The following is a 19963-nucleotide window of genomic DNA, read 5'->3' on the forward strand; positions in this document are numbered from 1 at the left end:
AAAAGGTTAGGTTAGATTACGGGAATAGGGTGGAGGTGTAGACTTAAGTAAGGTGCTCTTTCCAAGGGCCGGTGCAGACTTGATGGGCAGAATGATGGTGTTGCCACTCTCCAGTCCCATGTTAATCCTCGCACTGCCAAGCATCTTATATTATAATGCATGCAGGCACATATTATCACATGGAGAGTGATGTTTGTGAGGACAGGATGCATGGGAAGAGGTTTTGAACACAGAGTTCCAATTCTTTAAAAGTAAAGTATAGCTGAAAAAAGGTACACCAAGGGTACATTGAATTAGAATTTGTGTGGAATACAAGTGGTGTCGCATTTGGTATATTTTATGAAGTACCACCTCAAAACATTGATCGGTTGCATTAAGATGCAAGAAACATGGAACAGCAGGTTTGAGGGCTAAAGGAATGAGACGTGCTTCACCAGGGCTAAACTTCTTGTCATTAGAGGAAATAAATGATTGGAAGGGAACATGATCCATGTTTGTAAAGTACTGAAGGTCACAGATGAAAACTGAAGTGTTGAACTTGGATCAGGCTGTCAGCACAGAACTTGTAAATGTGGATTTTAATTTGACAAGCCTGAAGTAGATCAGTGAGTCGGAGAACATCTTTGAGGGCACAGGGAATAAAATCACAACCTAAGAACTTGGCAGCAACTAACTGTCTCAATAAAGTGAGTTAGATAAGTAGAAAAGAAATGGTTGAAGGAAGAACTATCAACTGAGGTGATCAAACCACCACAGGACATTCTGGTTCCTGTGCCCCTGTGGCTTTGGGTGGGACAGTGTGTGGTATGTGAGAAAGGCAGCCAGCCAGGGTTTTAGGTTTAAGGAGATTAACTATCTGGAATAGAATCCATATTTGTTTACAGTACCTGTCAGCCTTGTATAAGGTTACGTGCAGGTTTTGTAGATTGCTTCTTCTCAGTCCTAGATTTTTTTTTGTGCCCAGATTTATGAAAACCCATTATGTCTATGGCATATTATTGTATGTAAATGTGTGTCCGGTCAATCTTTCACATGAGAAATATTATCATATCTTTGATCATAGGGCTGAAAGGTAAATGAGAACACACTATTAGCAGTGCAATGAATCTTCAGTGTCAAAAAGCACAATACCTATTTAATGTTATGATGAATAATACGTATTTCTCCTTTTGTCTACAGGTTAGAATAGTATCTTGGGATGAGCACAAAACTAAATGTGAAACCCAAGCTTGCCCACAGTTTTGAACTGGTCCCCTGGAGAGGTTTATGTATGAAAAGGATAGCAGCCAGCTTGCTCTTGTTGAATGATAAGAGATTTAGACATTGTAAGTGTAAATGATTCACTGCACTCCATGCGGAATTTGCCAACCTGTTTTTTATGATATTCAAATTTTAATCCCTGAAAGGTCTGACCATTTTGAAAGACGTACAAAAGGGCAAATTGGCATTTGGAAATGCCAACTTGAAGTAGAGTAAGTGTTAACTTCACTCTCACTTAATCATGTACTTAGAATGCAATATTAAATAACACCATTAATAATAAAGGATGGTCTAGGCTGGTGTGATTGACCTATAAACTAGAAATTACTTTTTATCCTATTTAAATTAGTCTTCAACAGGATTTTATCCACTGTATTCAACCATCTTACTTTCGGAATCATTGCTACTTTCAACCTCAATGGAAAGAGAGTTTAAGATTGGGGTAAATAATATTTTATGTCAACACTATACTAATGTTATTGGGTGTGATTTTCCGGCCACATTGTGTCTGGTGTCGATCCTGCTATTCCCGGTGAATAGCGTGAAAGCCCAAAAATGGGTTTTGCACCAGGCAGCGAGCCCACGGTGATGCTCCCGACCCATAGCGTCCGACATCCTCGCTGGGCGGGATCCAGATCAGCATATTTAAATGAGTCATTAAACACACTGAAATATGCGCAACCCATTTGAGTCCAGAGTGCCCCGGTTCCTGGGATTCACCGGACTCATCGGCACAGCGTGATGCGAGCGCCAATCCATATTGGTTTCCAAACATGGAAACCAGGTGTGGTGGCCACACCGGGGAAGGGGGGGGGGTGCTCAGATGGTGGGATCCCTGGTTTTGTGTAGTGACCGAGGGCTAAGGGGCACTTCCCATGAAAGGAGGGTGAAGGGGGCATGAAGAGAGTGCATAAAGGAAGGCCTGAATAATCGGGGTCATAAAGGTAGGGGCCCTCAGCGACCCCATTGTCAGGTATGCTCACTTGGGGGGTCGATGCCCCGATGTCGACGAGGATAGATAGGGATGGGGCTGAGTCACCCTCATGCCTGTGTAGTGGGGGGAGGTGGGGGGGTCACACAGATATTTAGTGATGATACGGAGGTTGCCCCTCAGCATACCCATATCTGCGGGAGGGTTTGTGATGTTCATGGGTGAGAGTTTGAAGGACTCTCAACTTAATTTTGAGATCTGGGCACCCTTTAAAAAGGGCGCCTCAATCTCTGAGCAACCAGCCTTGACGCTAACCGCAATGTTTATAAACATAAAGCTTTGATTGACTGCTCCTGGACCAGATCAAAGAGAGTTAAGTGCTTTCTGTTTGTTTCACAGCTGACATTTCAAAGTCACTCAAGTGTGAAGGGAGATGAATGGAACAATGAAGACAGTCACATGTGTGCAAAACTGTCAATCACAGCTGAGTAAAATCAATACCATTTAAAAAAATTAAGAGTATCTAATTCTTTTTTTTTGAAATGAAGGGGCAATTTAGCACGGCGAATTCACCTACCCTGCACATCTTTTTCGGGTGTGGGGGTGAGACCCACGCAGACACGGGGAGAATGTGCAAACTCCACACAGCCAGTGACCCCGGGCCAGGATTGAACCCAGGTCCTCAGCGCCTTGAGGCAGCAGTGCTAACCACTGCCCAACTGTGCCACCCATAAAATCAATATCAAAGAAAAATGAATGAATGACTTACAGATCAAAGATCTGAGGGGGTGTAAACCCAGCTTACAGGGTTTTGATTTGGCTTGATTTATTTATTGTCACAAGTACCAAAGTACAGCGAAAAGTATTTTTCTGCGGCCGAGGGAATGTACGCAGTATGTACATAGTAGACAAAAAGAATAATCAACAGAGTACATTGACAATGGTACATCGACAAACGGTGATTGGTTACAGTGCGGAACAAGGGGCCAAACAAAGCAAATACATGAGGAAGAGCAGCATAGGGCGTCATGAATAGTGTTCTTACAGGGAACAGATCAGTCCGAGGGGGAATCATTGAGGAGTCTTGTAGCTGTGGGAAAGAAGCTGTTCCTATGTCTGGATGTGCGGGTCTTCAGACTTCTGTACCTTCTGCCTGACGGAAGGGTCTGGAAGAAGACAATGTGGGGTGGGAGGGGCCTCAAATGCTATCTGCCTTCCTGAGGCAGCAGGAGGTGTATACAGCATCAATGTGAGGGTGGCAAGCTTGTGTGATGCATTGGGCTGAGTTCGCTACATTCTGCAGTTTGGCAGGTGCTGCTTCCTCTGTCTGAGCCAACACTGTATATCACAAATGAGTTTCTAACTTCCAGACAGGGGTCTCTCTTCTGGGGGCTTCCTGACAGGGGTTTCTCTTCTGGGTGGGAATCTCTTTAGTTCGGGGGTCTCTCGTGGGGATGTCTTTAATTAAGGGTCTCTTTAATTAGGGCATCCCCTGAGGAGTCTCTTTAATTAGGGGGTGTCTGGTGGGAGTCAACTTAATTAGGGGGCCTCTAAGTGGGCTCTCTAATTAGGGGGTCTCTGGGGGTGGGGGGGTCTCTTTAATTAGGGGGCTCTGGTAAAGGGGCAGGTCACCCCCATACTGGGGAGTGTCGGGATAAGCGGGGTGACTCAGAAAGTCCAGGAGTGGGGGGAGAAGGGGAGACCAGCTGCAGGTCCTCACTATTAGGCTGCTTGTCTAAAATGGTAGCCTGATAGCAGGATTCCTTCAGGAATCCCTTGTAGGCCTCACCATGCAAAAACTTGCATGTCCAAGGATTAGGGATCATAGAAATCATAGAATCCCTACAGTGCAGAAGGAAGCCATTTGGCCCATCGAGTCTGCACTGACCCCCTGAAAGAGCAACCGACCTAGGTCCAGGCCTCCACCATATCTCCGTAATCCAGTAACCCCATCTAACTTTTTGGCCAACTCACTTAACCTGCACATCTTTGGACTGTGGGGGGGGGGGGGGGGGGGCGGGCTCCACAGGGTCCAGGCCCGCGATCGGAGGCTTCCGATTGGTGTGCGGCTGCGATCTGGAGGGGGCCTACCTCCTTGCGCGCGGGCCCGTTGTTCAGTCGCTGACATCTTGCTCCCCGCCGGCGCAGAGATGGCAACCACGCGCAAGCTGAGCTGGCCGTGGCGCGCATGCGCGGACCCGCAGCGGACGTGCAGAGCTGGCTTTCAGCGCCGGAGAAGTGCACTGCACTCCGGCGCCATTCTAGCCCCCTAAAATCCTGAGAATAACTGGGCCAGGAGGCCCGTTGATGCCAGCGTACACCATGTGTTTATGCCGGCGTCAACACTTGGCCGGGATTTCGGAGAATCCCGTCCATCGTCTCCCAAACGGAAAATGGAAAAGCCCGCCCAATGTGTTTTAATGTAGAATTTTGTGGGTTCCTGAAATCTTTGGCATCAAGGACTTTCAACCAAAGTAGTTTATTCCTGAACTCAACAGCTATATACAGTACTTGTGCTCTGCCCGAGATCCTGGAGATCGCTCCCGCCACATGATCTCTTATGTAGTTGCATCATCACATTCCCATGTGACCATTTGGCCGATATCTTCTCCGGTTAGTTGGGACACCCGGTGGCATGAGATGTAACAGTGTGCACAGTAGGAGAATATTTGCAGAGTATTGTGTGACATGCAATTAAACAAACATAACTATGACAAGGTAAGGAGCTGTACTTGACTGATGCGTAACTATTTATATTTCTATATTGAGGCACGGATTAGGCTGTAGCAACTGGTGCCGAGCCCATCACGTCTCCTTCTCCCTCCAACTTTCCCGTTGGAAAGAAAACTGAAATCCTAAAGTCAGTTCTCGGCTAAGTGGCAATAAAGTCCTGGAATCTTGTGTTTTGCTTACTCAGGCGCCCTGAGCATGTGATTACACTGGTTGATGGTATTCTAGTCTTTCTGTGACCAGTGTCCTCACTGGAAGCAACACAGGACATATCATCTGTGAGTTCAATGGCAATTGTGTACATGGATGCATTGTCTGAGGCTACCACCAAGCTTTTCGATTGTGGGACATTATCGCTTGCCACCACCAACTGTTGTGATGAATGTAGAAATTGTTACATAATATATTTCATATCTGTGGCAATAATGCTATTAAGATACCTATTTGTTGCAGTAATATTATTAAAGAACCTAGGTTAAGGTATCCAGACCATGTGTCTGCTAAATCTGTAATTAAGGAGTCGTAAAATGTGAGGTCATAATTCATTTTAACCATTTACTTATTTACATATAGAGGGCTAATGGATCATCGGTATGTTTTCTGGAGATTCCCTGAAGAATCAATAATTTAGAGGAGTTACATTTAGTCCTAGCTAAGTAGGCTATGTGAATCATAGTGGGATACAAATGATGTAATTAATGGGAGGCACCATTTCTGTCTGTAGTTTTGCAGTTTGCCATATGAATTGAGTCTGACAAGACAGAAGGGTTTTACATTGAACAGCAGATTTACCAAATGCTGCTAGGTTCAGCAAAAGTATACTGAATCTGCTCTTGAAAGGAACTCTCTCCAAAAGTCAGCACCTGGAAGCTCTTGAGAACAAAGAGACAGATTCCTAACAAAAAGCTGCAGCTAGAAAAACAGCTGCTCCTCTGAGTTAATGGATCCTTGCAGAGCATAAATATAAACAAGCCTAATCCTCCTTTTGAAACTGCCTGGATCTGTCAATCAGAAAGCCTGTAAAAGGCAATAGTCGGTGAAATTGAATGTAAACAATGCAGCTCAAAGCTTTTAAGCTTCTAGGCATAACTTTGGGTAGAGAAAAGTTAAGGCGTATTGCAAATTGACTGTGCATAAACCATTTCAAAGGCTTCTACCACATTAAAGGGAATACTTTTACCTTCATCGCACAGATCTTTGACCTTCGCATACTGACAGACTGTTTAAAGGATTTAGGGTTACAGATGGGAAAACTTTCACTTTATTATCCTAGAACTCTATTTTTGAGATACTGATAGGCTGTTTAAAGGGAGTGAAGGCTGCAGATAGCAAGAGCAGCCAAACGACCCCCACCCCAGGAAAGACCCCCCATTTGAGCCCCACCAGCCCCTGACCCCCACCCCCCATGAAGGACCCTCCTCAGCACCCGAGAGACAATTCTACAAAGGGTATCCACCTCCTTGCCACCGCTCAGACTGCAATATGCCAGATTGGCACTGCCAAGAGGACGGGTTTGAAGGGGGAAATAAGTGGGGGAACTGAGCCATCCATGGGTGGCTTTGCCAGCGATCCGGGGGGTGCTGCTTCAGCATTCTGAGATTGGGCACCCTCCTCTCTGAGGAGAGGGACCTATCAGAGAAAGTCCCACCTCTTAGGTCCTGTAATAACCCCAATGTGCCATTGAATGGCAATGAAACCCCGATTGAGGGAAAAAGCTATTTTTAATGGCAGGCTGGGTCACTTCTAGCGCCAGCAGGAATCACTCCGATTTTCCCGCTGGCAGCAGCACATAGAGTGTGGTTCTCCCGATCGGAGATGAAGTGTTGTTTACCATTCCAGAGCTGCTGTGAATGACCATGTAAATGGTTTTGTGTAAATGCAATGGTACCTTTGCTGAATAGTTTGTGCATGTTGCATGGCGTGCATCTGGAGATTTCCATTTACATGCCTGCATACATAGAGGCCCAGTACAGTGATTACTTGGCCCTGTATCCTATTGCATCCAACCCGGGGTGCCCTTAGTGTAGTTATTGAGCGTAATACCTCTGGAGGACAGAAGCGATGACGAATCACTGGCTGCACAGTATTAGTCCATCCTGTATGGTTAGTTCATCTCTGATGGTGAAGAACGTGCAGAGCTCATGGTGAAGCTCCCATGAGATTTCTGGCCAGGCCTCATGATGACATCCTGCAGTTGTCTGGATGTGCTAATAGTCCTTAAAGCCTGTTTCAGTTTCTGAATTCGACAAGATAGCCCCTCTATTGCCATAGTGCCAATGTTTTCCTCACGATTCACATAATTTGTTGTGAGTAAGAAGGCTCTGGTGAGGGCATCAGTCAAATACAGCTCCTTACCTTGTCATATGAGGAACAGTTGAGGACTCTGGGTCTGTACTCGGAGTTTAGAAGGATGAGGGGGATCTTATTGAAACTTACAGGATACTGGGAGGCCTGGATAGAGTTGGCGTGGAGAGGATGTTTCCACCAGTAGGAAAAACAAGAACTCGAGGCCACAGCCTCAGACTGAAGATACAATCCTTTAAAACTGAGATGAGGAGGAATTTATTCAGCCAGAGGGTGGTGAATCTGTTGGACCCATTGCCGCAGAAGGCTGTGGATACCAAATCACTGTGTCTTTAAGTTGGAAATAGTTAAGTTCTTGATTAATAATGAGACCAGGGGTTATGGGGAGAAGGCAGGAGAATGGGGATGAGAAAAATATCAGCCATGATTGAATGGCGGAGCAGACTCGTTGGGCCAAGTGGCCTAATTCTGCTCCTTTGTCTTATGGTCTTACCACCTTTGTAGGTGATGCTGATGTTGTAACGTGGTAACTTTAACGTCACATGTTGTAGCAGTCCACATGCAGTATGGAGAAGTTACTTTGAGATAGTATTGAGTAGCTGCTGATCTGTTTCAACAGTGGCAGGGGAACCATATATGAAGCCATGAAATTTCTGACAGGCAAAGACCAAAGCAAGAAGTTCCTTCTCGGTCTGTGCATAATGAGTCTCAGTGTCATTGAACTCCCTTGAAGTATAAGCTATTGGTTTGTCATTCCGGATGCAGACTGCATCAAGTCCATTCTGGGTGGTGCCTGTTGATATGAGTACAGGTACTCAAACGTCAAATTATTGTTGGCTGGTGGGGCTGCAAGTGCTTTTTTGAGTCTGTTCAAGACTGTTGTGTGGTGCTCTTGCAGCACCATTCAATGTCCTGGTGGAGCTGTTAACAAAGAGGTCCAGTGACCTCACAATAACACAGAATGAGCTTAGGAAGATAAGTTGCCATACCATGAAAGTGCTGTAAAGCATGCTTGTCCGCAGGAATGACCATCTGTTGTCTGGCCCTTGTCATGTCTGGATCGAGCTTTACACCATCGTCCGTGAGTAAATGACCCAGAGAAAGAACCTGGTTGATCCTGACTCTGCATTTCACAGGGTTAAGCTTTAGTTTGATGATCCAGATTCTGTCAAGGACAAGGTGAAGACATGCACCATGTTCTTGCGTAGTTCAACCCCAAACAAGGGTGTCACCAACAGTGATCTCGCAAGGGCAGCACGGTAGCACAAGTGGCTAGCACTGTGACTTCACAGTGCCAGGGTCCCAGGTTCGATTCCCCGCTGGGTCACCGTCCGTGCGGAGTCTGCACGTTCTCCTCGTGTCTGCGTGGGTTTCCTCTGGGTGCTCTGGTTTCCTCCCACAGTCCAAAAGTTAGTCCAAAGTGCAGGTTAGATGGATTGGCCATGATAAATTGCCCTTAGTGGCCAAAAAGGTTTGGAGGGGTGATTGGGTTACAGGGATAGGGTGGAAGTGAGGGCTGAAGTGGGTCGGTGCAGACTCGATGGGCCGAATGGCCTCCTTCTGCACTGTATGTTCTATGTTGGCCTGCAAAGAGTTGCTCTACACACCATAGGAAAACCTCACTGCTCATGGAGATCCCATAGCGCATACAAAGAAAGTGCTATCTGCCTGCAGGAGACAGGAATGTGGTTAGTTTTGAGGATTTCTCATCTAGTGGGATCTGCCAGAACCCACATTTCACATTGAGGACACTGAACACTTTGGCATTGGGCAGGTTTGCTATCACCTGTTGCACTATTTTCATAGGGTGATGTAGTCTGAGCAGTGTTTTGTTCAAGTGCACTAGGTCAATGCATATTCTGACTGTACCATCTCTTTTCTACCGTGGCCCCATTGGTAAAACCCATTCTGTGGCCTCATCTATATGATTTATAACACCTGGTGCCGTCATCCAATGCACCTCATTAATGACTTTCTGTTTCATGGCTACTGGTATTATTCTTGGACTTTGACTGTTGGTGGTAACAAATAATCTAGTGTCCTGTGGTGTGCAGCTGATAGCTTACCAATGCTGTCACAGTTGAAGAGGTCTCTATGTGCTGCCATCTCTGGGTCTTGGAGTTGTAGATCATGCACTTCTGGGCCAAGTTGAATGAGCTCCAATGCAATGCTGTCCCAAAGTGCCAGTAAAAGCTTTACATTCTGGTCAACTACATGAAACTTGAAATCTCCCTGTGTGCAGTGGAGGGTATCTACACCTTCAGTGTAGATTGTCTGTCGACCATAAGCCATAAGGTGCTTCTGGGTGCTGGAATTTGGTGCTGCATATTGTTCTACTTCCCGTAATCTTTATCATTATCCTTCTCTCCAGTTTCAATCTTGACTTTACGTCTGGCGGTTAATTATGCTGAGAGTGGTGAACATCTCATTCATTCCTGTGATGTTGTCAACACTATCGCAACAGAGCATTGTTGGAGGCCCTGTAGTTTCACTCTTTTGGTTGAACTCCAATTAATTCAATTAATTCACGTTACTGATGCTCCCACCTGTGGAGGATCGAACCGCTGCCATGTTGCTGATGGCTTAGGAAGGCCGCTATTGTTTGGACCTTTAGCCACATGGTTCCATTTCCTGCATTTTCTGCATCTTTGATCATTTGCAAAACAGATTGTTCTGTTCGGTGGGTGCTGGCTGCTGCAGCTGGAGCAGGGCACCCGCTGTAATTAGCTTCCCGCTTAAAATCTCTGCTTTGTTTCTCATATTGTTCGTCGAACATACAGGTATTGATGGCTGCATGTAATGTTAGATCTTTTTCGAGCAGCATCCGCTTCCGAACTGAATAACTATGCATTCCACAAACTACCCGATCCCTGATTAGGTCTTTGGTGAGAGTACCGAATTCAGATTTCTTTGCCAATGTTTTGAGGGTGGCTGTGTATGATTGTATTGACTCATCTGAGTTTTGATTTGTCGAATTGAATGCATATCTCTTAAGAATTATGTTTTCTACACGGAGACAAATGTTCTCAAATTGTTGATGCACGATCAATTGCACAAAGACTTAAGTTGCGTACAACTGTGGCTTTATTACAGTCAGATGCGTGGCCTCCTGCTGCAGCTAGCGAAATGGCAGGGCACTGGAGGTCATGCATATTTATACAGTTCTTAGTGGGCGGAGCCAGCCGGCAGGGGCTACCGGCGAACCTGTAGTACAGGTCCTACCTTATATCCCCTCATACAGTGGTTCACCACATTCACCCCCTATTAAAAATGGGTCCGGCTGGGGTGACGTGAAACTATATACAAATAGTGCACTTATGTACAGTGGTAGGAAAAAGAAAAAGTCCATGTTGATGGTCCGTAGTCCATCAAAGGTTCAGCCGGTCCGGTGCTTTGGTGCTTCGTTGGGAGCGGCGTAACGGTGGCGGCGAAGACAGTGCTGGTGGTGGTGGAGGTGGCATCGATGGCGGTGGTGGCGGTGCTGATGCTGGCCAGTCATCGGGGAACTCCGGGAGCGTGCCGAAGTCCTCTTCGTCCTCTTGTGCGGAAAAGGGAGGGGGGGGTGGTCTGGTGGGGTCAATATTGGTGGTGCAGTGGGGGGGGGGGGCGCATGGGTGGGGGGGGGGGATGTTGGGGTGGAACCTGACGGTGCCAGGTCCCTGAGTGAGACAGTATCTTGCGGCCATCGGGGAACTCAATGTAGGCATATTGTGGGTTGGCATAGAGCAGGTGAACCCTGTCCACCAAGGGTTCCGCCTTGTGGAGTCGGACGTGTCTACGGAGAAGGACCGGTCTTGGAGCTGCGAGCCACGTCGGGAGCGACACCCCGGATGTGGACTTCCTGGAGAAGGTAAAAACACATTCATGGGGTGTGTTATTAGTGGCGGTGCACAACAGTGACCGGATGGAGTGTAGAGCGTCAGGGAGGACCTCCTGCCAGCGAGAGGCTGGGAGGTTCCTGGACCGTAGGGCCAGCTAGACGGCCCTCCAAATCATCCCATTCTCCCGTTCTACTTGCCCGTTTCCCCGGGGGTTGTAGCTGATCGTCCTGCTGGAGGCTATACCCCTGCTGAGCAGGAACTGACGCAGCTCATCGCTCATGAATTAAGATCCCCTGTCACTGTGGATGTAGGCGGGGAAACCGAATAGAGCGAAGATGATGCTGAGGGCCTTGATGACGGTGGCAGACTCATCGACCACACTGAGAATGTACGTGTTACGGTCGGTGGAGGGGAGGGGCCCTTTGAAATCCACGCTGAGGTGTTCAAAGGGGCGGGAAGCCTTCACCAGGCGCGCACGGACTGGCCGGTAGAAGTGCGGCTTGCACTCCGCACAGACCTGGCAGTGCCTGGTGACTGTCCTTACTTCCTCAACGGAGTAGGGCAGATTGCGAGCTTTGACCAGATGGTACAATCGAGTGACCCCCGGGTGACAAAGGCAGTCGTGTAGGGCCCGGCATTGGTCCACTTGTGCGCTGGCACATGTACCTCGGGAGAGGGCGTCTGGGGGCTCGTTGAGTTTACCGGAGCGAACAAAATCTTGTAATTATAGGTGGAGAGCTCGATTCTCCACCGCACATTTTTATCATTTTTGATCTTGCCCCGCTGTGTGTTATTGAACATGAAGGCTACCGACTGTTGGTCCGTAAGGAGAGTGAATCTCTTACCGGCGAGGTAATGCCTCCAATGTCGCACAGCTTCAACGATAGCTTGGGCCTCTTTTTCGATGGATGAGTGCCGAATTTCAGAGGCATGAAGGGTGTAGGAAAAGAATGCCACGGGTCTGCCTGCCTGGTTTAGAGTGGCGGCAAGGGCGACGTCTGAAGCGTCGCTTTCTACTTGGAAAGGCAGTGACTCATCCACTGCGCGCATCCCGGCCTTGGCGATGTCTGCTCTGATGCGGGTGAAAGCGTGTTGTGCCTCAGCCGTGAGGGGGAATTGGGTGGACTGAATGAGTGGGCGGGCCTTGTCCGCATAGTTTGGGACCCACTGGGCGTAGTAGGAAAAGAGCCCCAGGCAGCGTTTGAGGGCCTTGGGGTAGTGGGGGAGGGGAAGCTCCATGAGGGGGCGCATGCGGTCGGGGTCGGGCCCGAGAAGTCCGTTTTGGACTACATAGCCGAGAATGGCTAACCGGGTCGTGCTGAACACACACTTCTCTTTGTTATAGGTCAGGCTGAGAAGAGTGACAGTGCGGAGGAATTTATCGAGGTTGGCATCGTGGTCCTGCTGGTCATGGCCGCAGATGGTGACATTATCTAAGTACGGAAAGGTGGCCCGCAAACCGTATTGGTCGACCATTCGGTCCATCTCCCTTTGGGAGACCGAGACCCCATTTGTGACGCCGAAAGGGACCCTAAGGAAGTTGTAGAGGCGACCGTCGGTCTCGAAGGCCATGTATGGACGGTTCGACTTCCGGATGGGGAGCTGGTGGTAGGCGGCTTTCAGGTCAATTGTTGAGAAAACCCGGTACTGCGCAATCTGATTGACCATATCAGATATGCGTGGGAGGGGGTACGCATCGAGCTGCGTGTACTGATTGATGGTCTGGCTGTAGTCCACGACCACCCTGTGTTTCTCCCCAGTTTTAACCACTACCACTTGGGCTCTCCAGGGGCTGTTGCTGGCCTCGATAATACCCTCCTTAAGCAGCCGCTGGACTTCGGACCTGATGAAGGTCTTGTCCTGGGTGCTGTACCGTCTGCTCCTAATGGCAACGGGCTTGCAATCCGCAGTTAGATTGGCAAAAAGGGAGGGGGGATCGACCTTGAGGGTCGAGAGGCCGCAAACGGTAAGGGGGGGTAAGGGCCCGCCGAATTTGAGGGTGAGGCTCTGGAGGTTGCACTGGAAGCCCAGCCCCAACAGGAGTGCAGTGCAGAGATTAGGAAGGCCATAGAGGCGGAAGTTACTAAATTCTACGCCCTGGACAGTGAGGGTGACTGTACAGAAGCCTCGGATCGGGACGGAGTGGGATCGGGAGGTTAGGGAGATCCTTTGATTGGCAGGGTGGGCCACGAGGGAGCAGTGCCTTACCATATCTGGATGAACGAAGCTTTCAGTGCTCCCGGAGTCCAGCAGCCACGAGGTTGCGTGGCCGTTGATTTTCACCATCGTCGACACGGTGACCAGGTTGTGCGGGTGAGATTGCTCCAGCGTCATCATAGCGAGCTGCGGGTAGCCGTCGGATGCTTCGGGTGGCGAGTGTGTGCGGTTCCGATGTCGGGATGTCCGGAGACCCTGTGGGGGACAAGATGGCGGTGCCCATGGTGCGCACATTGCGGGGTCGGGACAAGATGGTAGCACCCATGCTGCGCACATTGCGGGGTCGGGACAGGATGGCGGCACCCATGGAGCGCACGTGGCCAAAGAAGGGGGACAAGATGACGGCGCACATTGGTCGCACATGGCCCCGGGAGGAGAAGATGGCGGCTCCCATTGTTCGTCTGGCGTGGGGGAGGGGGCGATAGCGGGGCGATCGCAGCGACTGCGCGGGCCTGGCACACAGCCGCGAAGTGGACCTTTTTACTGCAGGCTTTACAAACGGCAGTGCAGGCTGCGTAGTTTTGGCGGGGGTGCTTCTGCTGACCACAGACGTAGCAGCGGGGACCCCTGGGGTGCGCATTTCGGCGTGCGGCGCAGGCGTATTGAGAAGACAGGGCCCAGGCTGAGGAGGTCGTCGGCGGGATCCAGGAGGGGTAGGAAGGGGTAGAAGCGAGGGGAGTGCGGCGGGACGGGTACAATTGCACATTACGGGATGCGACCGTCAGGGAGAGTGCCAGTAATCGTTCTCGGATGCAGTCCGATGCAATCCCCGTCACGAAAGCATCGCGCATGAGGAGGTTCGTGTGTTCGGCAGCCGTAACGGCCTGACAGTCACAGTCCCGGACGAGTGGAATTAAGGCCCGCCAGAAGTCTTCGATAGACTCACCAGATAGTTACGAGGCGAGTACATACCTGGCGAAGAGCGTGTTCGCCTTCTACGCGTAGTGTTCCTTAAGGAGTTCCATCGCTTTTGTGTAATTCGTGGCGGCTTGGATCAACGGGAACACGCTGGAGCTCAGTCTGGAGTACAGGACGTTTATCCTCTGCGCCTCCATTGGCGCGGGGTCCGCCGCGTTGATGTAGGCCTCAAAATATGCTAGCCAGTGAGTAAAGTCTTTTCTGGCGTCGGGCGAGTGCGGATCCAGCTGCAGGCGATCGGGCTTAATTCTGATATCCATTCTGTGGAAAATCTGACTAATAAATTGATGCACGATCAATTGCACAAAGACTAAAGTTGGGTACAACTGTGGCTTTATTACAGTCAGATCTGTGGCCTCCTGCTGCAGCTGGCGAAATGGCAGGGCACTGGAGGTCATGCATATTTATACAGTTCTTAGTGGACGGAGCCAGCCGGCAGGAGCTAACAACGAACCTGCAGTGCAGGTCCTACCTTACATTCCCTAATACAGTGGTTTCCCACAATTGTTTCAGGATTATCTTGGGTCATCTATTCCCTCCATTCTGGAAAACAAACAACTCTAATTTTTTGATGGTGTCAGAGCTGAATGGCCTTCTTCTGCACTGTAAGAGTTCTATGGTTCTAGGAGTTAGAAAAGAAAATCATTTCTGAATCCAGAGTAACTATTTAAACACCCAAACCAGGTCTCGCACAGTACTCTTCCACACGACCTGCACCCACCCCCCACCCCCCCGCCCCCCCCGGCCCCCAAAACCAGGAACTCACCAGACCAACCCCAACCTGATCTGATTCACCCCCCCTCCTCACTCCCAGTCTGACTCTCCCCCCCCCGTCCCACCTCCACCTGACCTGATCCCGCCCCCTCACGTCCATCCCGACCCTCTCCAGTCTGAGACCCCATACTTCAGTCCAACGAGGGTGTGCTTCACTGCTACTGTCTCACCCAGCCTGCGTGAGGAAGGTTGGGAAGACAGGGGCTTTGGAATATCAAGGTGAGGATGTTTGTTGAGAGTGGCAATCCTCCAGAGATTGCTATTCTGTGGAAGTTAGGGGCCATTATTTCTCCCTTATTGAATTGATGAAGTGGTTCATAATGACATTAACAGTGTTCCCAGTGCATTGTTAATCCAGCACCATTGCTGCAATGAATTCTGCATATTGAAAATTTCTAATGACCAGATTCTCTCCTGCCTTCATTTTAACTTTATTTTATTCCACCAAGTATTTCTTACTTTGCCTATCTAAATCTTTTTCCAAAGCCAAATGTAACAGCAAACAGTACTTGCCTATATTCTTTGACAAAGGGTCTTCTGGACTCGAAACGTTCGCTCTTTTCTCTCCCTGCAGATGCTGCCAGACCTGCTGAGATTTTCCCGAATTTACTCTTTGGTTTCAGATTCCAGCATCCGCAGTAATTTGCCTTTATTCTGTCTTGGAACCCCAACCCAGTTGTCCCTTTTTTAGCCTGGCCACTGAAACCCCACGCACCAACAGTGGAGCAGTGATTAATAGGAGTTCCACATTATCGCTCTGATAAGGTGCACCCTTGCTGATATATCGCTTACTTCTCTGAACCTAGCTACGTAATGGATGTTGGGGTGATTATGATAGCAGGCTTAGATGTTAAATATTTTAGTTTGATTTTTACTCTTCAATTTAATCACTCAAGTTCAAACTTAGATTTTTACTTCGGGTATGGCAGGGGGGTGGGCACGGGAGCAATAGGTCAGAAGGTGAGAGCATTGAGGGAGAACTAGGGAATAGGGACAGTGTGGCTCTGAGGCAGAGCAGACGGGGAGAAGTTGCTGAACACAGCGGGTCTGGTGGCCTGAAGTGCATATGTTTTAATGCAAGGAGCATTATGGGTAAGGCAGATGAACTTAGAGCTTGGATTAGTACTTGGAACTATGATGTTGTTGCCATTACAGAGACCTGGTTGAGGGAAGGGCAGGATTGGCAGCTAAACGTTCCAGGATTTAGATGTTTCAGGCAGGATAGAGGGGGATGTAAAAGGGGAGGCGGAGTTGCGCTACTTGTTCGGGAGAATATCACAGCTGTACTGCGAGAGGACACCTCAGAGGACTGTGAGGCTATATGGGTAGAGATCAGGAATAAGAAGGGTGCAGTCACAATGTTGGGGGTATACTACAGGCCTCCCAACAGCCAGCGGGAGATAGAGGAGCAGATAGGTAGACAGATTTTGGAAAAGAGTAAAAACAACAGGGTTGTGGTGATGGGAGACTTCAACTTCCCCAATATTGACTGGGACTCACTTAGTGCCAGGGGCTTAGACGGGGCGGAGTTTGTAAGGAGCATCCAGGAGGGCTTCTTAAAACAATATGTAGACAGTCCAACTAGGGAAGGGGCAGTACTGGACCTGGTATTGGGGAATGAGCCCGGCCAGGTGGTAGATGTTTCAGTAGGGGAGCATTTCGGTAACAGTGACCACAAATCAGTAAGTTTTAAAGTACTGGTGGACAAGGATAAGAGTGGTCCGAGGATGAATGTGCTAAATTGGGGGAAGGCTAATTATAACAATATTAGGCGGGAACTGAAGAACATAGATTGGGGGCGGATGTTTGAGGGCAAATCAACATCTGACATGTGGGAGGCTTTCAAGTGGCAGTTGAAAGGAATACAGGACCGGCATGTTCCTGTGAGGAAGAAAGATAAATACGGCAATTTTCGGGAACCTTGGATGACGAGTGATATTGTAGGCCTCGTCAAAAAGAAAAAGGAGGCATTTGTCAGGGCTAAAAGGCTGGGAACAGACGAAGCCTGTGTGGCATATAAGGAAAGTAGGAAGGAACTTAAGCAAGGAGTCAGGAGGGCTAGAAGGGGTCACGAAAAGTCATTGGCAAATAGGGTTAAGGAAAATCCCAAGGCTTTTTACACGTACATAAAAAGCAAGAGGGTAGCCAGGGAAAGGGTTGGCCCACTGAAGGATAGGCAAGGGAATCTATGTGTGGAGCCAGAGGAAATGGGCGAGGTACTAAATGAATACTTTGCATCAGTATTCACCAAAGAGAAGGAATTGGTAGATGTTGAGTCTGGAGAAGGGTGTGTAGATAGCCTGGGTCACATTGTGATCCAAAAAGACGAGGTGTTGGGTGTCTTAAAAAATATTAAGGTAGATAAGTCCCCAGGGCCTGATGGGATCTACCCCAGAATACTGAAGGAGGCTGGAGAGGAAATTGCTGAGGCCTTGACAGAAATCTTTGGATCCTCGCTGTCTTCAGGGGATGTCCCGGAGGACTGGAGAATAGCCAATGTTGTTCCTCTGTTTAAGAAGGGTAGCAAGGATAATCCCGGGAACTACAGGCCAGTGAGCCTTACTTCAGTGGTAGGGAAATTACTGGAGAGAATTCTTCGAGATACGTATGGACGTATTAGTGAGAGGCAGCACGGTTTTGTGAAGGGGAGGTCGTGTCTCACTAACTTGATAGAGTTTTTCGAAAGGTCACTAAGATGATTGATGCAGGTAGGGCAGTAGATGTTGTCTATATGGACTTCAGTAAGGCCTTTGACAAGGTCCCTCATGGTAGACTAGTACAAAAGGTGAAGTCACACGGGATCAGGGGTGAGCTGGCAAGGTGGATACAGAACTGGCTAGGCCATAGAAGGCAGAGAGTAGCAATGGAGGGATGCTTTTCTAATTGGAGGGCTGTGACCAGTGGTGTTCCACAGGGATCAGTGCTGGGACCTTTGCTCTTTGTAGTATATATAAATGATTTGGAGGAAAATGTAACTGGTCTGATTAGTAAGTTTGCAGATGACACAAAGGTTGGTGGAATTGCGGATAGCGATGAGGACTGTCGGAGGATACAGCAGGATTTAGATTGTCTGGAGAGATGGCAGATGGAGTTTAATCCGGACAAATGTGAGGTAATGCATTTTGGAAGGTCTAATGCAGGTAGGGAATATACAGTGAATGGTAGAACCCTCAAGAGTATTGAAAGTCAAAGAGATCTAGGAGTACAGGTCCACAGGTCATTGAAAGGGGCAACACAGGTGGAGAAGGTAGTCAAGAAGGCATACGGCATGCTTGCCTTCATTGGCCGGGGCATTGAGTATAAGAATTGGCAAGTCATGTTGCAGCTGTATAGAACCTTAGTTAGGCCACACTTGGAGTATAGTGTTCAATTCTGGTCGCCACACTACCAGAAGGATGTGGAGGCTTTAGAGAGGGTGCAGAAGAGATGTACCAGAATGTTGCCTGGTATGGAGGGCATTAGCTATGAGGAGCGATTGAATAAACTCGGTTTGTTCTCACTGGAACGAAGGAGGTTGAGGGGAGACCTGATAGAGGTATACAAAATTATGAGGGGCATAGACAGAGTGGATAGTAAGAGGCTTTTCCCCAGGGTAGAGGGGTCAATTACTAGGGGGCATAGGTTTAAGGTGAGAGGGGCAAGGTTTAGAGTAGATGTACGAGGCAAGTTTTTTACGCAGAGGGTAGTGGGTGCCTGGAACTCGCTACCGGAGGAGGTAGTGGAAGCAGGGACGATAGGGACATTTAAGGGGCATCTTGACAAATATATGAATAGGATGGGAATAGAAGGATACGGACCCAGGAGGTGTAGAAGATTGTAGTTTAGTCGGGCAGCGTGGTCGGCACGGGCTTGGAGGGCCGAAGGGCCTGTTCCTGTGCTGTACATTTCTTTGTTCTCTTTGTTCTTTGTAATATGATTTGATTTTTAGCCCTGCGCTGCCCAGCATAAATCATAATAATAATAACCTTTTATTGTCACAAATATGAAGTTACTGTGAAAAGCCCCCAGTTGCCACATTCCGGCGCCTGTTCAGATAAGCTGGTACTGGAATTGAACGCGCGCTTGTTCTGCATCACACGCCAGCTATCTAGCCCACTGAGCTAAACCAGCCCATTGAAATTAATCTCCCCGTCGGGGAATTGAACCCCGGTCTCCCACGTGACAGGCGGGGATATTGACCACTGTACTAACGAGGAACTGCCAATTGGGTGTTGGAAGCCTGCAAATAGCTTCCAGTCCTGTTTATGTTGGCTCTTTTGCTGCCATCCTTCACTTTTCATAGAATTCACGGTGCAGAAGGAGGCCATTCAGCCCATCATTCTGCACCAGCTCTTGGAAAGGGCACCCTACTTAAGCCATGCCTCCACCCTATCCCTGTAGCCCAGCCACACCTTTTTGGACACTAAGGGAAATTTATCATGGCTAATCCACCTAACCTGCACATCTTTGGACTGTGGGAGGAAACTGGAGCACCCGGAGTAAACCCATGCAGACACGGGGAGAACGTGCAGACTCCGCACAGACAGTGACCCAAGCCGGGAATTGTACCTGGGACCCTAGAGCTGTGAAGCAACTGTGCTAACCACTATGCTACCGTGCTGTCCTACTATGCTACTGTGCTGCCCTCTGCTCAGAGGATAGAGCACACATCTGTTTCAAGCAGTCGGCTTTTTAACTGGGCTGCTATGACGTATGTAGAACTCGGATCTGAATTTGGATGGACCACGATGCAGAAGGTGAGCTGTGCTCTGCTCAGGTTTGCATGACAGGCTTCGAAGAGACACATTTAAAATTATATTTGTGAGGCCAGGAAGAGCAGAAATGCACATCTACACTCAACAAGAATAATGCGGACAATTGTCTCCCTGCGTTCCCCTCTTCCACTATCAGAATATCACAGGCCTACATTTCAGATGGTCAGGGTGACCTCTAGCTCCCCCGCCCCCCACCCTCTCCGATATTGGGTCAGCCTGGAAAAAGAGAGCTGCGGCAGTGAGGTACTGTTTTG

At 48.7% G+C, this 19963-nt stretch overlaps 1 non-coding gene across 1 annotated transcript; it reads right to left on the minus strand.

Moving 5' to 3' along the window:
• Window positions 1-19079: 19079 nt before the first annotated feature.
• Window positions 19080-19151, minus strand: trnad-guc (transfer RNA aspartic acid (anticodon GUC)). The gene has a single exon. It is a non-coding gene; the product is annotated as a tRNA-Asp (tRNA).
• Window positions 19152-19963: the final 812 nt, after the last annotated feature.

This window comes from Scyliorhinus torazame, chromosome 8, assembly GCF_047496885.1.
Source record: "Scyliorhinus torazame isolate Kashiwa2021f chromosome 8, sScyTor2.1, whole genome shotgun sequence".
NCBI lineage: Eukaryota > Metazoa > Chordata > Chondrichthyes > Carcharhiniformes > Scyliorhinidae > Scyliorhinus > Scyliorhinus torazame.